This window comes from Chelonoidis abingdonii, chromosome 20 (genome assembly GCF_003597395.2).
Source record: "Chelonoidis abingdonii isolate Lonesome George chromosome 20, CheloAbing_2.0, whole genome shotgun sequence".
In the NCBI taxonomy this organism is placed as follows: Eukaryota; Metazoa; Chordata; order Testudines; family Testudinidae; genus Chelonoidis; species Chelonoidis abingdonii.
In genome coordinates this window covers 15,043,705-15,069,604 of record NC_133788.1, presented here as the reverse complement: position 1 = coordinate 15,069,604, position 25,900 = coordinate 15,043,705, and the positions used below count along the sequence as shown (strand labels likewise).

Here is a 25,900-nt window from a genome sequence, read left to right as displayed (position 1 = left end):
AAAGCCAGCCCGGCCCTTAGGAACTCTAATCCTAAGGCGGGAAGCCCTACTGATAGGAACCCTAAACCTAGCTCCAAGTGCTCTACCCATAGGAACCCTAACCCTGGATTCAAGTGCCCTACCCATAGGAGCTCTAACCCCAAGGTGGGGGGCCCTACCCCTAGGAACCCTAACCCTAGCTCCAAGTGCTCTACCCCTAGGAATCCTAACCCTAGCTCCAGGAGCCCTACTCATGGGAACTCTAACCCTAGCTCCAGGAGCCCTACCCATGGGAACCCTAACCCTAGGGCAGGAAGCCCTACCCATAGGAACCCCTACCCATAGGAACCCTAACCCTAGAGCGGGGCGCCCTACCCATAGGAGCTCTAACCCCAGGGTGGGAAGCCCTACCCATAGGAACCCAAACCCTAGCTCCAAGTGCCCTACCCATAGGAACCCTCACGCTAGGGCGGGAAGCTCTACCAATAGGAACCCTAACCCTAGCTCCAAGTGCCCTACCCATGGGAACCCTAACCCTAGCTCCAAGTGCCCTACTCTTAGGTACCCTAACCTTAGGACAGGAAGCTGTACCCATAGGAACCCAAACCTTAGCTCCAAGTGCCCTAGCCATAGGAACCCTAACCCTAGCTCCAAATGCCCTAGCCATAGGAACCCTAACCATAGGGCGGGGCACCCTACCCATGGAAACCATAATCTAGCTCTAAGTGCCCTACCCTCATGGGGGGCAGGAGGGGAGACTTTAGCCCCCATCTAAATCAAGGTATTATGCACAGCACAAAATATCCCTGGATTCTGTCTGCATCACAGAAGCTAGCCTTTGAAGGGGAGTCAGGGATCACCCCACCAAGGACAAGCCCCTATAAGGGAAAGGGAATTGACTCCAATTTACCTGGAAGTAACTAAATCCCTAGGTGGTTGATTGACTGGCAGCTAATGAGTTTGCTAAAGGGTTGGACCAGAAGGGAGATCACAGAGACAGGAAGCTTCTGAGAAGAAGCTGAGCAGAAGAGCTCACCAGACTCAGCAAGAAGGATGCTCCTATGGACGGGAACCCTCGAAGAAAGCCCAACCTGTCAGAAGCTACCTGCTGCCCCACAGAAGAGCTGCAGCTGACAGATCACTGCAGATGCCTGGCTCTGAGCAAGGATTCTTCCCAAGTAGTAGCAAGAGATCTGAGACCTTAGGTTTGAAACCTGGTGTCTGAGACCTTGTCTAGTTTCTCTCACTCCTTTTAACTTTGATGCTATCTATTTCCTTAATGGCCCTCAGAAGTTTCTTCTGAATCCTCAGAGTGTCCACAAAACTTAACACAGAGGTAATGCAACTGCAAACTCTGTCAAAGTGACATGTGACATCTGGCAGGGCAGTACTTAATGATCTGTGGAATATCGAGAACATAGGTAAATTCTAAAGGCATTCTATTAAAATGAAATTCCCCCCATGGCAAAAGCAGTTGGGGGTTCCTTTGTTACCATCACCCATTTCTAATTTCCAGTGGCTACTAGTTAGATAAATGGCACTGATGTAAATGATAAGGAGCTGATAAAATGTAGTGACAGGACTAGTTTGCACTAAAGGGGTATTTTCAGTTTAATATAATCACAAAGAAGGCTTTAGCTCTCTTTATTCCTCTCTGCAGACAATATATTGATCAGTCAGCTTCAGTGCCTCATTGTTCTGATTTCAACAGACATTCCACCACTACAGATGTCCATGGGCCACATGTTCTGTTCTGCCAACAAAGAAGTGGATCCTGTGGTACTTCCTTAACATTTATTTTGTGTTAGTCCTGCTCCCTTTAAGCTAGAAACCCAGGACCCAATTCTGCCTCCACCAAACCGTGGTGAAATCCCCATTGATTTAAATGGGAGCAGAATGAGTGCCCCAGTAGTTGGGCAGATACAATATAAAGATGACGTAAAATATAACTTTAAAAAAAATCAGTGAGGCAAATCATAGGTCCCCTGTTAACCTCTCTAATGAGCCAGAATCCAAACAATGAAATTGCTCATGCTCTCTTTCTCCAACTTTAGATGAAATACAGGTCAGATTCTGCTCCCCGGCTATGTATGTTACTCCAGGAGTAGAATCCAGCCTCTGTCTGGGCTGTATGTATAGAATCCAGCCTCTCTAGCTGCAAGTGACTTTTTTTTTTAATTTAAAACCCAAAATAAATTTCTCAGTCTTTAATGGCAAATACATCTCTACCCCGATATAACGCAGTCCTCAGGAGCCGCTGTGGGGAGCCCCGGGCCCTTTAAATCATTGCCGGATCTCCGGCAGCGGGGCTTGGGCGGGGATTTAAAGGGTTCGGGGCTCCCTGCAGCAGCCGGAGCCTCTGGCCCTTCAAATCACCACCTGACCCTGGGTGCCAGAGCCCCAGCGGGAATTTAAAGGACCTGGTGCTCCAGCTGCTGTGGGGAGCCCTGGTCCCTTAAATCACTGCCAGAGCTCTGGCAGCGGGGCTCAGGCAGTAATTTAAAGGGCCCGGGACACCACACAAATTCGGATATAACACGGTAAAGCAGCAGGGCTCGGGTGGTGCTTTAAAGGGCCCAGGTCTCCCCGCTGCTTTACCACGTTTTATCCGAATTCATGTTATATCAGGTCACGTTCTATTGGGGTAGAGGTGTAGCTGCTCTCGTTGTTAATGCAAACAAGATTTAGCACATACAACTTCAGAGCACTTTGCAAACATTGACTATTCTTACCATGCTCTGTGGGAGGTCGGCAAGAATTACTAGTCACATTTTATAGACATGGAAACTGAGGCACAAAGAGGTGAAGTGACTTGTCCAAGGTCACCAAGTGAGTCAGTATCAAAGTTGAGATTAGAACAGGAGTGCTGAGCACATCTTTCCTTGCAGTAAGAACCTTGTCCTCCACAGTAACCATGTAAAACACACATTTCCATCTTCCATCTGCATCTTCTTTCTTTTACCCTAAGGCAGGGTATTAACCAGACCCTACAGGACAAAGTTACCGGAAAACTCAATGGCTTCAATTAGAATTTACTGTACCATTATATATCCCCTCTTACGTAACTGAGCTTCAGTGTCTCTCCTGGGGAATACTGCAACCAGTTTAGTGATTAATGGTATCTGGCAAGTGCTCTCTCATGGATCATAATTCCACAATTAAAATGGCATAGTCCAAGAATGCTTCATTATGGCATAATCAGTTTGTTCAAATGGACAAGAAATCTATTTCTTTTGGGCCCTCCTGGGCACACAAAGGCAGTAATAGAATAAGTGATCTATGTATAAATGATCTCTTGTAAAATTATGCACTAAATTTGATCTACCAGGAAGCCAGCTTTTTCCATTCCTTAAGCTGCAGGGAAGCAGATGCGCACTCTGTTTTTTTTGCTCATTTAAAATGGGGACCTGCTTCACAAGTTTATAAACTCAGGCCATCTGGGCACAGCAGGCAGTTATAAAGTAACAAGCTCTACAGCATGGGCTCAAGAAGGCATGCCCTAAGTAAGGTGTCAGATCAGTGCACACAGGTTTAAAAACCAACTAGAGGATAAAAGAATAGGAAGAAAACAGCAGAAGTCTCATGTAACAATGCCCCCCACCACCATACCTACTGAGAGTCAGCTATGCAGCAGTATCAACCCCACATCTCCTGAGGAACTTAGACAGATGGCATGTGGTGGAACCCCCATGGTATGCCATCTTGGTGGTCTCCATTTCTTTACTGCCCTGGGCTTATTGATGCTTCTTTTATGCTGTTTATGAGGTCCTCTCACCACACCTCTGCCTAAGTTTCTATATTGGAGGTCATCACTGTAGTAACTGAAAGCCTCCTAGTTAATAGATTAGGTGCCAGTAGATGGCTTTGAGCAGGGAGTTGGACTAGATGATCTCCCGAGGTCCCTTCCAACCTTGATATTCTGTGATTCCATGATGGCACTCAGGAATATGCATTAATCCTGGGTTTTGTAGGACCAATAAAATGTCTTGTGCACTGGACATGGCTTCTTGTGTGAAGCTACTTATATGCAGCGCTTAACACTGCAGTGCAGTCTTCAAGCCTTTGTCTGACTGCTTAATGCAGGCTAGGAGACCCTATGTGCGGGGAAGACAGATGGTAGGGCTAATACAGGGGAAGAGGGACACTTGTACCAGGGCCCTGAGTTTGTCCCCCACCCCCCAGCGTCTCTAACTGGGGTGATACGGGCAGTGGCGGATGAATGATTTTGGCGCCCCCTAGGCCCTGAAATAATTGCTGTCTCCGGCCCCATATGAACTTGTTTTAGTTTTTTTTACAAATTCGTTTGAACTAAAATTAATCTAAATATCATTAAAATAATTCAACATTTACAAGTTTTATTATAAATAAAATTACAAGCACAGCAGACCCTCGCTTGAACACGCGTCTGGATAGTGCGGTTTCACTTATACCGCGGGACCGTGCATGGTTCCAAAACTGAGAACCGATTAATTTCTTCCTGCTGATCATATTATTAATGTTTAGGATTCTCGCAAGCATGTTTACTAAGTGGCGCCATGCCGTCATTGGTGGTTTCAATACGCGCTATGATTGGTAGAATCGCAGCGTCACTGATGCCGCGATTACAAAAATGCTGCTATTATAAATTTGCTGCCCCTGCAAATTTGCCACTCTAGGCCTAAGCCTTGTTGGCCTAGGCAATAATACGCTGCTGGATTGGGAGAGGGCGGAGCCTCAGCAGACATGATGTACCAGGGCCCCAAATTTGTCTCAATGGACCTGACAGGTTGTCATAAACAGATAGCTAAGGGTTAATGTTTCTTTTACCTGCAAAGGGTTAACAAAGGGAACCAAACACCTTACCAGAGAACCAATCAGGAAACCGGATTTTTCAAAGCTCAGGGAGGAAAGTTTTGGGTGTGTGTCCTTTGTCTGTCTCGCCTGTCTAGTCTCTCTCGGCTCTGAGAGGGATCTTTCTATCTTCAAGCTTCTAATCTTCTGTTTCCCAGTTGTAAGTACAGGGATAAGGAAATATACGTTTTTATATTGTTTTTGTTTTTACATTGTGTGTAGCTGCTGGAATGTTTAAATTGTATTTCTTTTTTGAATAAGGCTGTTTATTCATTTTTCTTTTAAGCAATTGATCCTGTATATTGGTTACCTTGATACAGAGATAATTTTATGTCTTTTTCTTTCTTTTTTATATAAAGCTTTCTTTTTTTTAAGACTGTTGGATTTTTTTCCTAGTTAAAACTCGCCAGGGAATTGGTGGGGAGGAAGGGAAAATCTTCTTTGTGTCAGAGTGCAAATCTATCTTGCAGGGACTCTTGAGGGTGAAAGAACTTGATCTCTCTGTTTTGCAATTCAAGGATTGAAATAGGGTATCGTCCAGGCCATCCAGGGAGGGGAGCCGGGGGGAATAAAGAGGAGACAAGGGGAGAGGGTTATTTCCTTTGTTTGTAGACTCAGGGCATCTGGTCTTGGGGTCCCCCAGGGAAGGTTTTGGGGAGACCAGAGTGAGGCAGGCACTGAAATTCCTGTCTGGTGGCAGCGCTATAAGATCCAAGCTGGTAATTAAGCTTGGAGGTTCATGCAGGCACCCACTTTTGGACGCTAAGGTTCAGAATTGGAAATTATGCTTTATGACACAGGTGGTGCTAATAAGTCTGGTAGCAAGACATACAAAAAGAACCACTGGGTTTGTCAGTATCCAGCAGCCAAAATAAAGACACCCCCTTTGTACTCAATATAACTGAGTCCCATCTCTTCTCTTCATGGGGGACTGAGCTGCCCAGTTCAGATCTGGATCTAGATCCAAATCGGAGGTTTCCTGATGTCCAGGGATGTTTCCAGATTGTAACCATTAAAGTGAGAAGCCCAAGCCATGCAGTCAGCCACAGGTGGAGTCGATAGGCTGGGGTCTTTGAAGGAGAAGAAAAAAGGGAGGAAATGGAGGAATAAAAAAATACCTCCTTAATATCAGAGTTTATGCGCTAAGCCACAAGGACAACACGGCCTTAATAATCTTAACTTTTACAGCCTGCCTGAATGAATATTTACCCAATAGCGTGTGACAGTTTGAAACTTAAAAGATACCAAGAAAATAAAGGAAAACCAAGTTAGCTCTAAGCCTGTGTCCCTTCTCAACCCATCCCGGTGCTGTGCCTGGGGAGATAAGAGATTGTCTGCCTTAACTTTTCATTTCCTGGATTTTGTCAGTGTGTGTCACAACTCATATTATTTAAATGCAGGTTTTCAGCATTTAATAATAATAATTTACTGGATTAATCTTTGGGAAACAGAAGCGAAGAAACCAACAATGCCTTTTCACTGACTGCAGTCAGAGTTAGTTGTAAAACCTCTTTCACTGACAGCTCTTGAGGAAAAATTCAATTGCTGAAAGTTTAAAGTATATGACAGCAGCATAAAAGTTAATGCACGTAAGAGTAGATGGCTGTACAGCATGAACACATGGGTAACCTGAAGCTCCTTGCTCCAGGTAGCTTCTGAGAGGCTAGAATTCAGCTTTATGCAGCACCTTTAATAATCAAAAGTGTTTGAAAGCACCATATGTTACACTTTAACATGATCTGCAAAGGTTATGACAGGTTTGTAACCCTTTATGCTTATGATATAGAAAGGAAGCCTGTACACTATATCTGTGTAGGCAAACATGACAGCCCTTATGAGCTCAGAATCTGCTGTTGCTAACAGAGACCTGGTGATGAATTTGCTCATGATGTTCACTCCAGTCCGTCCGTTATTAATCATGGTTCGTAGTCAGTCTTTTGCCACCTGTTTTTTTTTCACACTTTGTGGCCATGGACAAGGAGGACTGAAGCAGGTGGAAGTTTCTTCTAGTCGCACTCAAGACAGGCACATTGTGGTTGTGCCCTCCTGGCTTACCTCTTTTTCAATAACAGGCCAACAGGTAAAGATACCTCATTCAAAACAGGGCACTTACCACTTGGCTTAGAGGTGGCTCCTCTGAAAAAAATGCTGAGATAGAATGGAAGGACCAAGGGTAGGGAAATCACCTAGGGAAGGGAAAGAGATGGGGGAATGCCAGGGAAAAGGTAAGAAAAAGAGATCATGGCCCACTTTGACTTTAAGGGGAATGCAGAAATTATTTGCCCAAAGTGCTAATAACCCCCGAGTCTTCCCCTTAGCATTTTGACACCCTTTTGAGGAAGACTCTGTACTTGCATTAGTAGGGAATGGATCTCATGGTATAACAGGGATTTTCCACTGCTCATTTCCTTGATCCAGTGTGGTATGCGTGACATTAGCCTGGGTACAATCTGGTCTGTTGGACAGCTGTGTCCCCTCAGTTCTCCAATCTGCCTTTTACATGGCTTTGCTGTGAGAGCAACCACTCCAGGCCTGCTAGTCTTCAGCATGTAAATTACCTTACGCCAGCCAGCCTGCCATCTTTGAATTATACTGCAGAGCGACACTAGCCAATTTCCAGTCCCAGACTTTCCCCTAGAAATGTGCATCTTGTACTGCTCAGGAGCCTCCTGGACAATACAAGCTCAGATAAACATCCTTCATTTCATTAATAGAGAATAATATGCACAAACCTGGTTATCTCAAATGGAGTTCCCCAAACATTTCAGTCCAAACACACTGGCTTAGCTAAAACAATAAAATAAGTTTATTAACTACAGAAAGATAGATTTTAAGTGATTAAAAGTAATGAGGGGTAAAAGTCAGAATTGGTTACAAAGAAATAAAAGGTAAAATGCAAACTAATGCCTGACTTAACAAGCTAAGTGAACTTAAAGCAAACGGGCTTCTCTCACCACATGTTCTTTTCCAATCTTACTGGCTGCCTGGATGCCTTTTAGTCACTACCCCATTCCCAGTCCAATACTCCTTTTCTTATCCTTCAGGAGTTATGGATGTCCTGGGCAGAGAGAAAGGGAGGAGAGAGATGATGTAGGGAGTGTGTTCGCTTTTCTTACAGCATTTCCCTTCTTTGAGAATCCGCTCCATCTGGGGTTCAAGCAACCAAAACTCTGTTGGACGGGAACTTCCAGCTGTTCCATTGCCAAGATGTACATTTCTCAATCACACCCTTCTTCCTACCAAAGAATGGCCACGTAATCAAGTGATAGTCCATTGATGATATTGACACCTGGCTGAGATGTCAATTTGCCTTTTGTCTCTGAGGAACTGGTCTGTGCTTGCTTTTCAAAACTTAGAACATATTTCAGCAATGTCATATAGTAGAATCTTGTAATTTTACATACAGTGTTGCCACACATGTTTTACCAGGACAATAATGTTCAGAAAATTATGAGTTTTCTAATGATACCTCACAAGGCATACTTTGAACAAAATTTATCATAGTCTTGTAAAAGAATTAACATAAGGGGACAGACTGTCACAATATGTTCCTCTCAGTACTAAGTAAATGTACATAATCCTTTGGCTAATCTTGATGGTACTTGTAGGATGTCCTAATATCTATAGTTCATCCTTATAATTCCCCTTCCCAATTTGCATCATCCTTACGGCAGCATCAAGTGCAATTTACCATCTCACATCACACCACCTGCAACATAACATCTCCTTGTCCTGTGCCCTCAATCCAAGCAATAATCACACTGAGTCAAAACCATCCCTGGTGTAAGCTCTAGTTTTGGTGGAGTTACACTATGGATGAATTTCACCCACTCTGTCTTGAGCAAAGGGTATGCCTATTCGTAGAGGAAATGCTTATAAGCAGTAGTATTGTACATATAAGTCTTTAGCCTCTTTAAAAGGATTTTAACGTGCACAGTTCACTAATCAGGGTTTGTTACCATACCAACAGTTAATCACGTGGACAGATGCCCATCGTGCCTCAGGAATAGTGTGCTGTCTTAAAGCCATAGCCCAAGATTTCTCAGTAACTTTGATGATGTCTCTCTGTAGCTTAGCTAAAATTGGATTTATTTTAAAAGAAATAAGGAGGTCTGGCCAGCAAAGAGCCTTTCATAAACTAAGGCCCCGATCCTGCAACTGGATCCACGTGAGAGGACATCTACACGGAACCTCCTGCCTTCAGTGGGACTCTGGGCAGGCACAGAGATGAACACAGGTGGAGTCCGTGTCAGGATCAGAGCCTAAATCGGCTGAGATTGTGAGATTTAAATGGTCTCCATGATTTAGATGGGGAGGGGAGTGGTTCCCCCTCTCAAGAACCTTTCCCTTATAGATGCTATAGATCACCATCATTTTTAATTTTCTTGGGTATGCTATAAGCATGTAAGGAAAACCTTCATGGACTTCCATAACGAATTTAATTAAAGGGAGCCTGGCTCTAGACAGAACAAGATCAAAATGGAGTAAATGGCTTCAGAATTTGACCCGGTATGACGACAGAAGTAATGGAAGCCAGATCTGATGTACTGGTAGCAGATGGCAGTTAATGCAGTGCATTTAAAGTCTAGGCCTAAATGCTGCTTGAAATGCTTTAAACGGATGATTAAATACAAGTTGTTGCCTGCATTAGCGGAATCCTTCCTGCTCGGTTTGGGTTAGATACAGGAATCAACATGAAAAGAGGAGCTGTTAGAAGACAGTTGTGCAAAATCTGAATGAAACAGTACACTAAATAGCCATCTTGAGCCCAATCCAGTTGAAATCAATGGCAAAAATCCCACAGATACCAGCTGGATCCTCAGCTAATGTAAATGGGCATACTTCCACTGACTCCTATGGACCTGTTTCCATTTACACCAGCTAACTAAGATCTGGTCCAGTGGGAGCCGGAGCAGGCGCCTAATTGGTGCTGAAAAGCCTCAGCTCCCAGTGACAGTCATGGGAATTAAGGGCACACAGAAGCTTGGGGGAGGCATTTCGCTCCTTTCAAAATTGGACCCTTTTCCAGGGGGGACTGGGGCCTTGGTCTGGCATCCCCTCCTATGTACTAACATTGCAGGCTTCACAAAAGCACTTGTACATCAGGCGACTATATGGGGAGGGTGGAATTGGGGATGCACCCTTCAGATTTGAATACAAATCAGACGCTGTGAACGTCTATGTTTGTGATATTCGTTCTCTTTCAATTCCGCATCTAGCTTTAAATTAACATGGAATAAAGCATGGCAGCTTGAGGTATTAATTAAAAAAAAAATCAGAGTATGGGCCATCAACCGTTTTAAAAAAACCACATTATTTAAGATCTGAAATTTGTCTCAGTGCTTACAATTGAACCACACTGTTCTTCTGCTTACATCAGATTATGATAACCAGCCCATGATAAGTAAATAGCACTGCATTATGCAGTGATACAGTATGTGTATTATTGGTAACAATGCATTACAGCTTTCCAAAACAACGGTTATTTCATTCTCTTCCAGCCCTGCATCATTTGTACTTAAAGGGCCAGAATGCTGGCAGTGGAGTCACTCCAGTTTTACACTGGTGTAACTGAGAGCAGAAATTGTCTCCGGATTGTGTAATGATTTTTCGGAGAGCAAGGTGGGTTGACATTGTCTCGTCTTCTTCTACAAGTAGTCTCAGAATTCAAAAGTGTTCTGTTGTTCAATAATCCTTCGCACTTTCCAACCATAGATGTCAAAGCACTTCTCAAAGAAAAGTAAGCATCATTTCTCCTACTTTCCAGAAAGGGAAATGAAGGCACAAAGTGATTAAGTGACTTGCCCAGGGGCAGACAACGTGTCAGTAGCAGCCGGGAGTAAACCACAGGTCTCCTGAGGCCCAATCTGGTGCCCTATCTGCTGGATCATGCTGCATCCCTTCAATGGACAGTTTTCCAGTAATTCAAATCCATCATTCACATGTTTGTTTGCTTTTACTGAAGTTGCCCAAGATAATTTTGCTGCTTGGGTCTGAACATTACAGGAGAAAGCCACCTACATGGAGCTTTAGATCCTGCTCTTCTTTCAGGATTCTGTAAGGTTGCAGGCTGTCGTAAGATTAGATTAACTCCACAATGATGCATTTTCCTGTCAATGTTTTTTTGTTGTTTCCTGAATAATCCTTACTCTCCAAGGAGCATCTTTAAGTGGATCCTGTCCTTGATCACAGCTCACCCCATGTTTTCAGTAGAAGTCTAATAGAGTTTCAAATGAACCAGTGAGAACGCCGCCATATAACATCTTTGTGGGTAAAGAGCATGGAGTACTCTAGATGGCACGGATGGTCTTGCTGCTGCTTGGGGCATAGTCCCCTCACACGCACAAGGCCCAGTGAAGTCCAGCAGAGTGTGGCTGTTGATTTTAGGACTGAGCTGGTATACCGTGTGCTAAAATCTGAGACGCAAAATCTCAGCTATCATCTCTGAAGGACAGATTCAGAGGACGATTAAAATTCCCATTAAGCCCAAACCAAAACCCTGGATCTGAGTTCCCAAATTCAGAGCTGTTGCTAGAATGGCCAAACCCAAACACCCTGAACTTTGGAGAAAGTTGGTCTCAGATCTGGATTTTGACCTTCAGGTTCAGGGAGTGTGGAGCCAGAAGTCTGTTTTTATCCATTACAGAAAGATGGTGTAGTGGGTGGGCTTAAAACAACCCAGGAGAGGGCTGTGGCTGGGGCAAGAAGCCTGTGCTGGTTGGGGGAAAGTAGGCTCAGCTGGGGCCATACCCCAGTCAGGCCCAGCTGGCCCCTATAAAAGGCTGTGAGCCGGAGGCCCAGACAGTCTCTCTCTGTTTACAGAGGGAGATGGGCCTGGCTGCAGGGAGCTAGAGACAGGATACCTGAGTGGAGCAGGGCTGGGGAAAGGCAGAGGAACTGGGGAGCTCCAGCCTGGAAAGCCCCAGGCTGCGGCCCAGCATAAGGGCAGCAGGTCCTGGGGGGTTGCAGAGGGCAGCCCGGGGTAGGCAAAGGCAGGAGGTCCAAACCCCTTTGCCTGTGATGAGTGGCTTATACTGCAGTCTGCCCCAGTGAATGGGGGCTGGATGGAGACTGGGAAGTAGCCAAGACTGAGGCGCAGTGGGGATAGTAGGTGGGGGTTCCCCTGGGAGGGGGAAACCCAGAACTGTGGGGTTACTGCCAGGGGGCAGCACCCCAGATAACAGGGCACCGGGTCCTGGGAGGGATATGGGGGCCAGAGTGAGGTAAGGTGGATCACCGGCTTGCAGAAGGCATTCCAACAACTGGAGAGCTAATTCCCAGAGACAATCAGCAGGAGGTGCCACAGGGGTGAGTCCCACACCCTTATAGATGGGGTTTACGTTCTGTCCATTTGCATTTGGAGCCGGACAAGGTACAGGTTTGGGGTCCAACTCTGATTATTTTTTTCTGGGAGGCCTTTGCTATCCTGCTGGAGGCCTGAGGCTCTCCTTTGCAGTCTGTCCTCCTTTAGTCTTTCTCCACTTCCAGGTCAATAGCCTCTGGGCAAGGAACTCATAAACTGCTGTTGTGTAACACAAGGTGCTTGAGCCCAGCCTGGATCGCTGAAGTGGGCTCAGACCTGACCCTTGACCAGTGCCCCGTTACATGGTTCATGCTAGGGGGAGGATTAGGGGCCAAATTGTGAGCCCAGTCTTGGTTAGGAGTGGGACTTTGTTCAATGAAAAATACACACACACAAATTTGGTGCTAGTAGGAAGGATAGAAAGAATGACTCCTTTCTCTCCTCTGCCACATACCTCCCAAGGATAGGCACACTCAAGCCTTTACAGTGCATGGAGGATCAAAAGTATTACGTAGATTTTAAGTCCTATCATGGTTATCAATGTTACAGTAATACCTTGAGATCCCAGTTGGTATCAGGACCTCACTGTACTAGACACTGCACATACACATAGCAAAAGACAGCGTCAACCCCAAACAGCAGGCAATTGAAAGAGACAAGCCAGACTGAAGAGGAAACTGAGGCACAGAGAGATGAAGTGATGTGCCTATGGTCACATGACTGGTCAAGGGCAGAGTCAGGAACAGCACCTGGGAATCACCACTGATTCCCGACCTCTGCCCTATCCACTGAATCGTGCTATTTATTGCCTCCTCCATGGCAATGCAGAGCCACAGCCCTAAATCCAAGAACTGTCCTTTCCTTCTCTGGGAATTTGTACTCTAAGTGCTCAGGCCATGGGTTTGCCAAGCCAGATCCAGTATTCAGTAGATGTCTAAATGTTGGGTTGTTTTTATTAGTATTTCTCTTTGTCCTATTTTTGATTGATCCATTCTTGTGGTGTGTTAAATATATTTTCATCCTGTCTCCCGAACTGCCTGGGTGTTGACACACAAAGCCCGGGGATTTTTTTTCTCTTGCCTGCAGCAGACAGCGCGTTTATCAGCACCTGTCTGAGTGAATGAATGTGGCAGGACCGTTCTTCAGCCTGGCAAAAGCTCTTGATGGAAAGGGAGCAGCCCTCATTTTTATCCGTGATTCAGATTTGTTTACATTTTGTAAAACCTAAGGGAAAAGAGGATAAAAGCTTCAGTTCAATGGAAGTCATGTTGCTAACCTCCAGTGCTAATAATTAACTAAATTATGCTGAATTAATTTGATGTAATTATTGGTGATGGAGCAAAGACAGTCGCCCAGAGAAAGTTTGAGAGACAGGAGAAACAGAAGTCTTAACAATACGAAATACTCCATAAATAGTGTCTCTTTTTGCCAAAATGAGTCATAAATACATAAAACAAGTTTATTACAGTCATCTGGCTTCACTCAATCCACCAAATTACCCGAATACCCAGACAAATAGCTGCAAAATGGAGCAAGTGAACTAGAATTAAAAGAAGCCTTGATGAATTCGACACAGCTCTCAGTACAAGTGTCTTTCCCCGTCTTATTATCTGAATAACGTAGATTTAATAATACATTTTCAAGAGCACCACAATGCTTTTTCATTAGACAAAGACATTAATTAAGAACATGCTTTTGTTACAATGGTTTTCTGTGACTAGACAGGCAACCTGGAGAATGTTTGTTTATGGAATCTCTTCATTTGATTTGTATTTTTTACAGATTCAGTCCAACAAAAAAAAAAATAAAAGAAATCATGCGCTGCACCAAACAGAAAATTGCTATGATTGGTTTTGGAAAAGTACCCAGGGCTTTAATTTTTTGCTGTTAAAATATGCAATGCACTGGAGATTCATAAGTTGTTTGTTTAGGATGGGGGGGTTGGTGTTTTTTTTAATTCTCTGCCATGAATCAGAAAAATCATGGGACAGAAATCAAATTGCATGTGTTTGTTAAAACAAATGGGAAATGGACTAAAAAATAGATGAAAAATTCTGACCAATGCAGGAAAAGTGGTGTTATTCTCTTCTCATCCCACTACACAAAGGTCTGCACTTAAAGATATTGCCAGCGTTGCTCCATTTGTAATGCATCCAAGTGCCACAGACGGCAGGCACAATTACTAGATAAATTCACAAAAGATAGGATCCGGCAACGTGGACCAAGCCCAAAGACATGGGTCTTTACTACCTGAGTTAAAAAACTTAACTGCCAATAGTACGTTCCTTATCTCATTTGTGAGTCCCTTTACCATGCACACGGGCATACACACGCACCCCAATACCGCAATTCCTTGTGTAAAGCCATTGTCTGGTTACTATCTGTCTGCATTGGATGGATGGATTTAGCACCAGGGTGGTTGTTTTGCTTTTGTATAAGGAAAGTTTACAAATTAAGGCAAAGTTTAGATAATAGCATCGATATATTGAGTATTTTACAGCTCTGAGGGGTTGTTAATATTTAACTGTGAATGGCTGGGCTTATTCTGCCTAGCTGGAATTTGAAATGCAGTGTTTGATTTACATCTGTCATAACCCAATAAATATATGTGCTTTCAAACGTCTATTGCATTTTTATTATCCTGGGTGACAAGAATAAAAATATTACCTAAAACATCATCAGTTATTTCAGAGGCAAGACTCTAAGCACTCGGCTATATTAAATGAATGGTATTTTTCTAATTTGATAAGTAGGTGCTGCTGTACGCCTACAGATCATATCTGCATCAAGAGTTCTGCTGATTCTAAAACAGAATTGATCTTTCAGAGCTCATGTTAATTTCCATCAGCCTCCTATCAGCCTCGTCATTCCAAAGCAAGTTCTAGGACATGTATAATTTATGCATTTGATTTCAATAGATCATTTTCTGCCAAGTTCTGAGAGAGGCAAAATAAAAGTCTGTTTTCCGTAGGGAAAGTGCTAATATATTTTCTGAACAACCAAGTGAACTCTCCTTGAGACTAATTTTTAAAATGATTGGGGGGTTGGAGGGGAAATTACTCAAAAACCAAAAGAGAGTATGATAGATTGACTGAGGTCTCTCATCTGTCCACAGGCACTGACTGGAAACTTCTCCCAGGCTGTCCCTTCCATGTGATTCAACCGAGACCCACAGGGACTGAACTCTGGAGGTGAGTTAAGTCTCCACAGCCTATTTGGTTCTTGGCTGCTCTATTGAGACTTGCCAGTTTATGAGAATGGCTTTTGTGACACTTGCCCACTAGGGACCGACCAACTTATTTTCCCTAAGCAAGCAAAGAGCATGAAGAAAGTACTGGCTTTTGGTATTGTTCCGGAGCTGGATTTTGATCATTGCTGCAGTAATGAGAGATTGTGTCCCATGGTCAATAATCCCGTATTTGCGTTACTTCATGGGTGTACCAACGTCACATTGGGCCAGAAGGGGTTAATGACAGCTTGTGGGCTCAAACACCCTTGCCCCACTACCCTTGCAATAGAAGGAGGAGTTAACAAAGGGATGAACCTGGCTCAGTTGGGAGTTGGTTAGGAAAGGGCAGCAGATCTCTGGTTCACTCAGGGAGAGAAGCCTGGCTAGAGCCAGGCCGCTGAGTTGTCCCGCTGACAGACAGAACCTGCCTAAAGGAAGGTAGCCTGCAGCTGGGAGCACCACGCAGCGATGAAGGAATGCTGGGAGAAGGAAGTGTGCCCAGGGTTCTGTGCTGGCAGAGAGGAAGGTGCCTGCAGGGTCAGGGGAGGGGAGAAAACGCACCTTCAACAGAACCAGCTGGATGGCAAAAGTGTGAAGAAGCTCTGTGGTGAGCCTGGAGAAATGGTTAAGAGAGTGCCATGCTGATGCATAGTAAGCCTGGGAAGAGGCTTAAGAGGTTGTGTTAGGAAGCCATCCAGGGAGGCAGCAAGGGGTTGGGATAGCCAGGCCTTGACTGCTCATTAAAGGGTCCCTAAACTGGAACCCAGAGGAGAGGGAGGAGCTGAATTCCCCTAGCAGCCTCCTGAGGACGGTGGGGTGGAAACGTCAAGACTCGTGAGGTACGGACTATTGAAACCCCTCATACCATGCTGTCTGGAGTTGGACTGAAGGCCTAACATGAGGTCAATGGACTATTGTTTGTGGCACTATTGGTTTGCCCTGGAAAGGGAGGGACTTTGTAACCTGGTCAGAGGGCTGAGTTGTCAGAAGAAGCAATCCCCACAGGGCTGGAGAGGCTGTCAGGGAGGGGCAAAGAGCCTGCTGCTGCAGTGCATCCAGCCACAAAGGGGTGCACAGACCAGTGAGTCACACTTGTCCATTTATTAAGAAGCCCAGATCTCCAGAAGGGGACACATTTGGCTTACGTTCAATGTAGACTGTTCAAGGCAGGGTGAGAACATTGCCTTCAAAGCTTTCCTGCCTTCCTTCTATTTCTATTCTGATCTTCTCTCACCCAGTTAACAACCTACAATACGAAGTCTTTATCTACAGAACAGGTAGTAATAAGGGCAGTCAGAATGCAAAATGCTCAGCCTGCTTCCAACCTTCCTTATCACTTTATCAGGCTTCCTTTCACTCTCTTCTACCATTGCTGCCTCTAAACCTTTTACTACAGTTCTCAATTATAGTCTAATATTTGTATTGGGGTGACCCATAGGAGCCCTAGTTGTGGACCAGGATCTCATTGTGCTAGGAGCTGTACAAACACAGATCAAAAGGACATGGGGAAAAAAATAAAGTTGATGGGCCAGATTCTGATTTTTGTTTGCATAGGTGTAAATCTCAAACAATTCTATTACTTTCAATCGAGTTATTCCAAATTATACCAGTGTCAACTAGATTGCAATGCGGCTTTCTATTTCTGTCTCCATTAAATCTCTATTTTCTCTGCAGGGTGTGGTTTTTTGTTTTTTTTTAAATAAATAAGTAAATAATTGTGGTGCCAGGGATCCTGATCTAGCATGATTTTAAAAAGATCAGAGCACATCAGCTGAGTCTCCCAGCAGACAGTCTGATGTGTTTACTACAAGATGCCTTATTTCACACCTAGATATGCAAACAATAAGCATAATATTGACTTTGTCCCTGTGACAATGTCATGGTGCCATTTCTTTAAAGCCTATTTAAATGACAACTCTCCCCACTACAGTCTCTCTGTCAAAGTCACTTTTACATTTCTGCCGCACAGTGAAATTAAAATGTTTTTATTATCTGGCTGCTTTAAAGCCTTTTGCCAAACACCGACTTGAGATATAGGTGGTTTGCAAAACTACTTCTGACTACTCTCACCCGAAAAAAAAAAATCAAACATTTAGACAGAGTCTAATTGTAGTTCTTACAGAATTGCCTATCCCAAGAGAAAACAAAATTGCTGAAGTGACACAAGCTAAAGCAGAGAATGGGCATATGAATAATAGTTACAAAGAACCTGATCCAAAGCCCATCGAAGTCCATAGGAGTCTTAGCCCTATTGCCTTGTTAACAAAGGCAACAGTCAATGAAACTATATTATATAGTCAGAATATAACACAAATGAACTTACGTCCAACCTGCATAAGAATCTGGACCCATTTTTAGGGCCAAATTCTACCAGCTATACTCTTGTAAGAAGCAACTTACTCCATGAGTAAATGCATTGGCATCAAATTTGTTCTCAATGGAACTACTTGTAGAGTAAGTTGCTTCTCATCTGTGTAAAGGTGGCGTGATCTGACCCTGAATCTTTAACAATGGGACCTCTCCTGGTCTAATGCATTGTGCATAGGACAGGGACCCAGGAACTCTTGGATTCCAATTCTGGTTCTGATACTTGAGTTTGGAGCACTTCAGCTTTCTGCCTCAGTCTCTCATTTAACTCAGTTACACCAGTGTAAAGGCTTTATTAAAGTCATTGGGCCAGACTCTCTGCTGGTGTAAATCAGAATAGCTCCATTAGGATCTCTGGTGTTAGAGTGATTTACAGTAGCAGAGGTCTGGGTGGTGGTGCTAGTCATTTTGTAACTGCAGTGGAGCTAACTCCAAATTTATAGCAGTGTTACTGAGATGAGAGACTAGACCCAACTGCTTCACAGGAGTTTTGCAAGGTTTAATATTTCTGAAGCACTTTGAGGGCACAAACAGAAGGGAGAAGGAAAAAAAATCTGCTAAAATAAAGAGAAGGAATGGGAAAGGGAGGGAGGCTTACAGAAGGGGCCTAGCCGAAGGTCAACTGAAAACCGCAGTGGAAAGTTGCAAAGAATCATGACCCAGCTGTAAAGTACCATCCCGTTTTATTTTTTCCCATTCCTTCTCTTTATTTTAGTAAATATTTTTCTTCTCTCTTCTCCTTTTCTTAAACTTTAATTTTCTTTAGTTTTTCAAAGTACAATAGACTCCCATGTTGTGCCTGAAATGGTACAAACAGCACAAGGTAAACAAGGAAGAGCCATCATGTGCTTCCTGCACATGGAACTGCCTTGGAAGGCAATGGGAACCCTGGAAGTGGGGCTGGTACCCAGAGCCATATGATGCAAGAGCAAATCATTCCAACCTTAGGAGATCAACACAATCATGGCCTAAGCAGGCAGAAGTCCACTGAAGTCAATGAAGCTGGGCCTGCTTGCACCAATGCCAAATTTAGCCTTAAGATCATTGCTTAGAGATGGAAAAGATCCTATTGACCATCATGGCCAGGACACAATTTATCACCGAGGACATGTCAGCTAATAGGCCAATATTAATCCATTACGGTAAACTCTGCCATATAACCCTTGGGTCTGTTCCTACAATGTAAAATTTGAGGATGTGCAGTTCAAGCTCCCTTCAGTATATGGAATTCATTACACCTGATTCTCACTTTATATCATTCTGGCAGTGTAAATGAGAATCAAGCTGATCCACTTTTCCCCTGACACCTGCCTACTCCAATACCTCACTTCCCTTCTCCCCTCACCCGCAGCCCTGCTTTCCATTTTTGTCTTCACTGACTTGACTTTTCCCTTTCACGGATTATTGCCTGAAACAGCATTGCTACCTTTCTTATCTATTTTCAGACTGTCCTTAAGAAAGCCCTTTGGTTCCATTTGTAGCCCACATCCTGTTTCTGCCTCCCCCTCTTTTCATTCCTAAAAATAAAGCTGATGCAATTCAATGTGACACGACAAAATAGCACCATGCATTGGCAGAAACTCTCTCAAGAGCAGTAATTAAAGAGCGTAGATGAGAGTGTGCAAAAGCTGGCCTCCTTTAGGCTGGAAAGGAGGCAGCTTAGAGTGGACTCGATTGAGGTGTTTAAGATTGTGAAGTGGAAATTGATCAACGCTTCCCTTTTATATATCCTTAATGTAAGAATGTGGTCACTCAACCGAACTAATTACAAGGTACATTTAAAGCAATATATATGGAAATACTGTTTCACAGAGTGTAAAGTTAGCCAGTCAAAATCGCTTTTACTTACTTCTTTGAGTCACATATTGTGTCAAGACACTTTTTAGTTCAGCATGAGAAGACAGGCTCATTGAGTGTCAAACTTACAGAATGTTTTGCTGTCGTAATGTTTGATGCCCTGTCCTGCTGTACAGTAAAGCCGGGGCTTTTGATCCAATATGGCAAGCCTGGCAGGATCAGGTCTGACAGGTGGGTTCCGCTGTATTCCATTATGGCAGAGGTCTAAACCGCGCAGTGTGAGGAAATGTATGATGTATATTTATGGTGATGAGTCTCTGGACACAATGAAGAAAGGTCCACAGCTTATACTCCTGAGGAACTGGGATAATGTGTGTACCTTCTGTCTCTTCTGCACAGTGGAGTAGTCTAGATGCCCAGGCAACAACCGAGATGGCAATTTTGATTACACAGGTTGAAAAAAGGCAAGAATTTTTGTAGCATATAGAATTTTCTTCCTGGGCCTTTTTCAAAATCAATGAAGTCCTGGAGTGACAGAGCTCACGTCCTAGACAGATACAATACTGTGATACTTCTGAGGGGTGCAGCTTTCACTTCAGAGATGTTCACCTTTTGGAAAAGAGAGAACATTTATGAAGGTCTGTGATTGCTGCTGGTTTAAAAAATGCCTTTAGATTACTCAGTCCATGTACAGCATTCCCATGATGGGATGGCGGGCTGGTAAAAGGGGAGAGAGGAGGAGAGCATTCGTTCATGTTCCAGTTCCCACAAGACCCAAAAGAAAGTGGGTGAGAAAGTGCCTTAAAGTGAAGCTTCTTGCCAACAAGAGAGTCTTCTTTCTGCAGAAGTATCAATTCCTGTCTTCTTGAGGCTATCCTTTCAAATCCATCTGTGGTTGGCACCCATGCCCTGTTTAAAATTGGCAGACCACCTTCTGAGCAGGCTCAGTTCTATCTAACACAGATGGCATGAGTGTGGGCATGCCAGAGAAGCAGTTTGCAGATCACGCTTCAGCTTTATGGGCCAGATTACCATTCAAGCCAATCAAAATGGCAATCCATATCTGCCACCAGCGTTAAAGAAATAAGCCTTCATGAACCCTTTGTTAGTTATCAAAGTTTTGCTAAACTATCAGAGCTTGATTAATGATCAAAGTCCCCAAATAGCTTCCATTCTGGCAAGGGTCTGGCACAGGTGAAGCAGTTATTCCTTCTTTCCTCCCCTAGTGAAAAAAAACTATAACGAAGTCTCTATCCCTAACCAGCACAATGAGAGAGGTACTTTTGGCAAACGTGGTTCAGCATCCAAGCCAAATATCTTGCTGAATATGTCAGCCAGGTGCACATGTCAGCTGCACAACTTTCCATAACTTCTTTGTGAGGGAAGCCAGCACATGGTTTCTATGGCTTTTGGGGGCACTTTGAATTTTGAGTGTTTTTCACCATGGTTGATTACAAGAATATTAACCATTGATAGCAATGTCTGTAGGAATACAGGACATGTCATTAGCAGCAGTATTATTAATGGAGTTGATAGAAAATGTCTCTTGTGGTCTCTCCATCAATGCAGCTAAGCTCATTTAGGCAAATTTTGTGCAGAACGACACTGCAGCCTCACTGTGGTCAGTGTGAGTAAATCAGTGTAGAATTTGGCCCATTATTTAAATGATGAGCACACAATTTGAGCGAAACAATATTCCGGTTATGTAAAAGTCAATTCACAAGCCAATTTTGGAAGCAATTACTACCTAGCATAGCACTGACTGCTTTGAGCAATCCTTTGATTTCACAATAGTAAGCACTATACTTGGTGGTGTTTGCAGAATGAAGCCTTTAGCTTGCTGTGTGATTAACATTAATGGGGGATTTCAATCACCCGTCAAAATTAGGAGTGCCAGGGCTTCTCAAGAAGAAGGAAGGTCTTATGGTTAAGGCACTGAATCCACATGTCAGATGTGAGTTTCATTCTCAGCTCTGCCACAGACTTCCTTCGCACCTGAGAGGTGTTGTGAGGATACATGTGCCCTAGAAAAACCTGTAAATTCATAATAAATACCCCCTCCACTATTCTGAGACACTCTAAAGCATTCACCGTTGATTTGTGCAGAAAGATGAGTAGGAACCAGATCCTCAAGCCCACTCAAGTCAATGGGAGTCTTTCCATTGAGTTCAGTGAGCTTTGGATCAGGCCCTAAGACAACATAATAAGGGTAAATTTAGTACCTGCCTGATGACAAAGATGTGCAAGGTAATGATGATAATGCCAGCCATGGGGTATACCCATTATGACTACCATACTAAATAACCTCCTATAATATTTGGAAGTACACACTTGTTTGAGTGTGTACATATCTCCAGAGATCAGACTTAAAGCACATGTTCAGTTTGTTTGTTCTTTTTGCACAGGCCCAGAATATTGCCCATGCTTAGTATTCTTGAGATTTGATCAATCATCAGTAGAACAAATTGCACCTGTGGATGTGTTCGACACTGACGGTAATAATACCTTCCTTTAAGTGGGCAGGACGTGTTCTTTATCTGTAGGCACTTCAGCTCATCGGGGTGAAGTGGACGTGAAAACATTCTGGCTGTTCAAGACTCTAGCAAAACTGCAAATCCTATAATTGCATGTTCATGTCCTTGTTACCTGAAATCCTGCAAGAGGCATTTCTGAGACAGAACAAGCCTAAATATTTATTAATGATATTCTTATGTCAGGTGACACTTTTGTCTAACTGTAACTGACAGTGGAATGCTAGTAGCTGTTCTGAAATAAATGTAATATAACAGCAAAACCCATCTACCATGCTGAGATAAATAATCCATCTGTAATCCTGATGAAAGTATCCTTCAAAATATTGTTACATTTGCTATCTTTACTGACAATTCACAATTAGAACTGTGCTGTTCAATTTGTCAACAGGGTTGGGTTTTTTCTCTGGCTACAAAATGCCGTTAAGGAATCACTCACAACATGTGCAGTTAGATAACAAATTGGCGCTCGCTTTATCATTTTTGCCACTTGCTTGTGCTTTGGCAGTTTCACTTTTCTCCCTGTATAGGGCAAATAGGCTCCTAATAAGTTTCATGAAACTAAGGATAGGTCTACACTAAGCACCACAGCATAGCATAGACACTTCCTACATCAGCTAAAGGGTTTTTTCCGTCAATATAGTTAATCCACCTCTTTTTCTCTAGAAGAATTCTGCCATCGACCTAGCCTCGACTATAAAGGGGGTTAAGTCAACCTGACTACATTGCATAGGGAGTGAAAATCTTCCACAGCTTGGAGCAATATAGCTAGGTCGATTTAATTTTTAAGTGTAGACAAGACTCCACTTCCAGCAATCAGAGTGAGGGAGCTTTAGGTTAGGTTTGTCCAAGTCCAACAGTAAGTAACAAAGACCCACAGAGAAGAATCAATTGTTCATTATCGCCTCTTCCTCATCTCAGTGCTCAAAGTGCTGTCAATAAAGCAGTCCATATAAGCCTATGTCGGAGGAAAACACAAATTCATCAGCATATGATCCTTCACCCATTCTTAACTAGTCACATTACATGTGAATTCATGGCCTTGAGATGAATAGATTAGTGCTTTCAGTAATCCACCCAGAACAATGCATTTTAATACACCACACTACCTTAAGCTCTAAATAGGGAGTAATCCTAAAACACTCAATGGAACTGAGCCTTTCAAACTTTCCTGATGCTACGCTTTTCAGAACATGTCTCAAACATTATAAAGAGCTCTGGCAAAACTGTAGCCTTCAGAAGACTGCAGTGCTAGTACTGATTTCAGTGGGAGCCACACTTGTGTATCTGACAGTAGAACTTAGCCATTTCATGTGCTGGGAAAAGTATGAGTCCACTTTGGGACATGACAACCTAGTAGTTCCCTACACTGCTCTATAGAAAGCAGCAGGTGGGATTCTCAGTCATTCGTTTCCCATCACAGTTGTGGAGGGAGGAAGTGCTGGGGAAGTGGTTCTCTCTTGGCGGAGGGGGCTTAGTAACCCTGCACGGGAGAAGCAGAGGAAGTGCTTATAGAGCAGCGCTGTACTTGCACTGCCTGAGATCACTCTCACCCTTATAGTTGGACGTAGGCTGTAGGAGAGCTCCATGCAACTGAAAAGATTTAGCTAGAGAATCACTGTTTTAAGTGAAAACAAATGATGCACAAACAGCCTAATAAACCAATATTTAACAGCTCTACAAGGCAGGCACTAACCCAGACAGTTTGATTAATAGGGTTCTTCCCTTTATTAGAGGTTGTTTGCAGGATTCAACATTTGGCTGCACAGTTTAGTGAAAAATCAATAAAATAGACTCCCTCTGTCACTGTAACTCCAGTGCTAACTTCTTCACTCAGGGCCCAATCTAAAACCTACTGAAGCCGATGGAATGATTCCCATTGACTTCCATGAGCTTTGGATCAAACCTTCTCTCAGGGCACTTAATAGAATCTTCTAAGATTTTTTTTCAAAAGATAGACCTTATTAACAAAAACAAGGAGAAGAATATGGTTTGCCTTCCCTTGCAAGATATAGACACTTGAAAACCCACAGCAAAATTCTGATCTCATTGACATTGATGTAAAACTGGAATTGACATCAGTGGAGTTCATCTGGAGTTTTACTGGTGTAACTTAGATCAGAACCTGGCCCCCTTGAGTACAATGAGGCAGTAAAGGTATAAGTAAACGAGGGCATTATTTGTGTTTGGCAAGACCTACTATAGTTTAAATTGAACCTAACACACTTCTAGTTTATCATGTCATACTATGAGCTTTAAGTAGAAAGATTATTCCTTTGATTCTTCCAGTGAAGGACACAACATGGTATCATCAAGAACTCATATACTGCACTTATTGTGGTGTGACAACCTGAATAGAACAGAAATCTGAAGTACTGTGTGAAGCTCTTTAGATCTGGTCATATGAGGCTATACAAAGGTAAATGTCTCATTTAAGTCAATAGAACATGCACTTCTAAGAGAGACTAAAGTAAAAGTAGTTGTGGCCCTCCTAAACAACTCTAGAACTGGCCCAAGAACGGCAACATAGGGCGTTTGAAAGACACCTTATAATTGTAACTTTGTCAGTCATCTGAACTCTTTTGTTCCCCCTTTGATAAGACATTTCAGGGTCTTCAATATCCATCTTACTTTTGGAGGAAAAAGAAAATTTAGGATTGTTCATTAACTTTGTTGAAACACCTGCAGTTACTCGTCCCATCAGGACCATTACAATGCCCTTTCAGGAGCACATTGTACTTTGTTGTTAACATGTGGTTTACATAACAGCCCGAGTGCAATGCAATTAACTCTTTCCCCTGCTGAAATTTAAACCAGCAATTGTTTTTATAATTTACTTAGCAAAGCATCAGGTACCTTTGCTCAGAGAACTTTCCAGCTCTGTTCAAAATATGCCTGATTTAGCTTTATGGACAAGATAAAACAATACCAGTTGCTACATTTAATTGTTTAGTACTGAATGTTGTCTAGGGCCCAATTTTCATTTAGATTAGGCCCCTTTACAGGCTACAGCAATATAAAGGGGCCTTAAAGGGCATGTAAGAGTAATTTACATCCATTTTAAGGCTCCTTTACGCTGCTGGAGCTTTACACTATCTTAGTGAAAAAGTGATTCAGGCTCCTAATTAGGCCTATTTTAAAATCTGTTGTGGGCCATATTCTCAGCGGGTGTAACTAGTGTAGACTCAATGATCTTGGTGGAGTTGCTAGCTAAGGAACTGGCCCAGTATCTCCTGCTGACCTCAGAGTACAAAGCACCCAGCTGATCTGCATCTCCTCATCAACTCACTTCTTACTGAAACAGGCTGATATTGCTGTATGTTCAGACACGTACTGTTGGCAGTCACGTTAAGCCACTGACTTGGAACTAGTGCAGCCAGGAAGAGTATCTGCATGGCACCATGTTTCCTCCTCTTTAGCATCCAAACTGTTTTTCTTAAATCCCTAACTATCCCTCCAAAATGTATTCAAGTTTCAGAATATGTGGAATTGTCTTCCACACACAAGTGCAATCCTTATTTCCAAATAAAACCCTGAGCCTGAGTGTGACTATTGTGTGTGTATATAAAGGATGATAAAACACAAAACAAATTCATATTCTCCTAAATTTTCCTTTTCCATAGGGCATGCTGGTAGTTTATACGGACAGATAATCCAACAAAAGACTCCCATCGCTCACACTGAAAGAGTTAATTTCTGTGACCCAAATATGGAGACCCATTTTAAATTTCCTGGAAATTGCTTTTTAATCCTAGCTCTCGAGGATTTCCTTTGAAACCATCTGCTGTGCACTCTGGGTACTCTATTTCTGCATGCAGAATTACTACACGATAGACCTTCTTTTGTGTACCCAATACTTTTCGG

General features: G+C 43.2%; 3 long non-coding RNA genes across 3 annotated transcripts in view; 1 reads left to right on the top strand and 2 right to left on the bottom strand.

The window, feature by feature from the left end:
* The window catches only part of LOC142047998 (uncharacterized), a 32,990-nt gene extending 21,279 nt beyond the window's left edge, over nt 1-11,711 (top strand). Inside the window, exon 3 of the long non-coding RNA XR_012657348.1 lies at nt 10,311-11,711. This is a non-coding gene — a long non-coding RNA (uncharacterized LOC142047998). The remainder of the gene's footprint in view (nt 1-10,310) is intronic.
* LOC142047997 (uncharacterized) lies at nt 1,573-10,314 on the bottom strand. Its single transcript, XR_012657347.1, has 3 exons — nt 7,764-10,314; nt 2,712-2,966; nt 1,573-1,732 (listed from the first exon to the last, which is right to left on the bottom strand). It is a non-coding gene; the product is annotated as an uncharacterized LOC142047997 (long non-coding RNA).
* A 1,538-nt stretch (nt 11,712-13,249) lies between the features above and the next one.
* On the bottom strand, nt 13,250-24,666 carry LOC116824254 (uncharacterized). The gene is made up of 3 exons (XR_004373591.2): nt 24,583-24,666; nt 19,558-20,114; nt 13,250-13,336 (listed from the first exon to the last, which is right to left on the bottom strand). It is a non-coding gene; the product is annotated as an uncharacterized LOC116824254 (long non-coding RNA).
* Nucleotides 24,667-25,900: the final 1,234 nt, after the last annotated feature.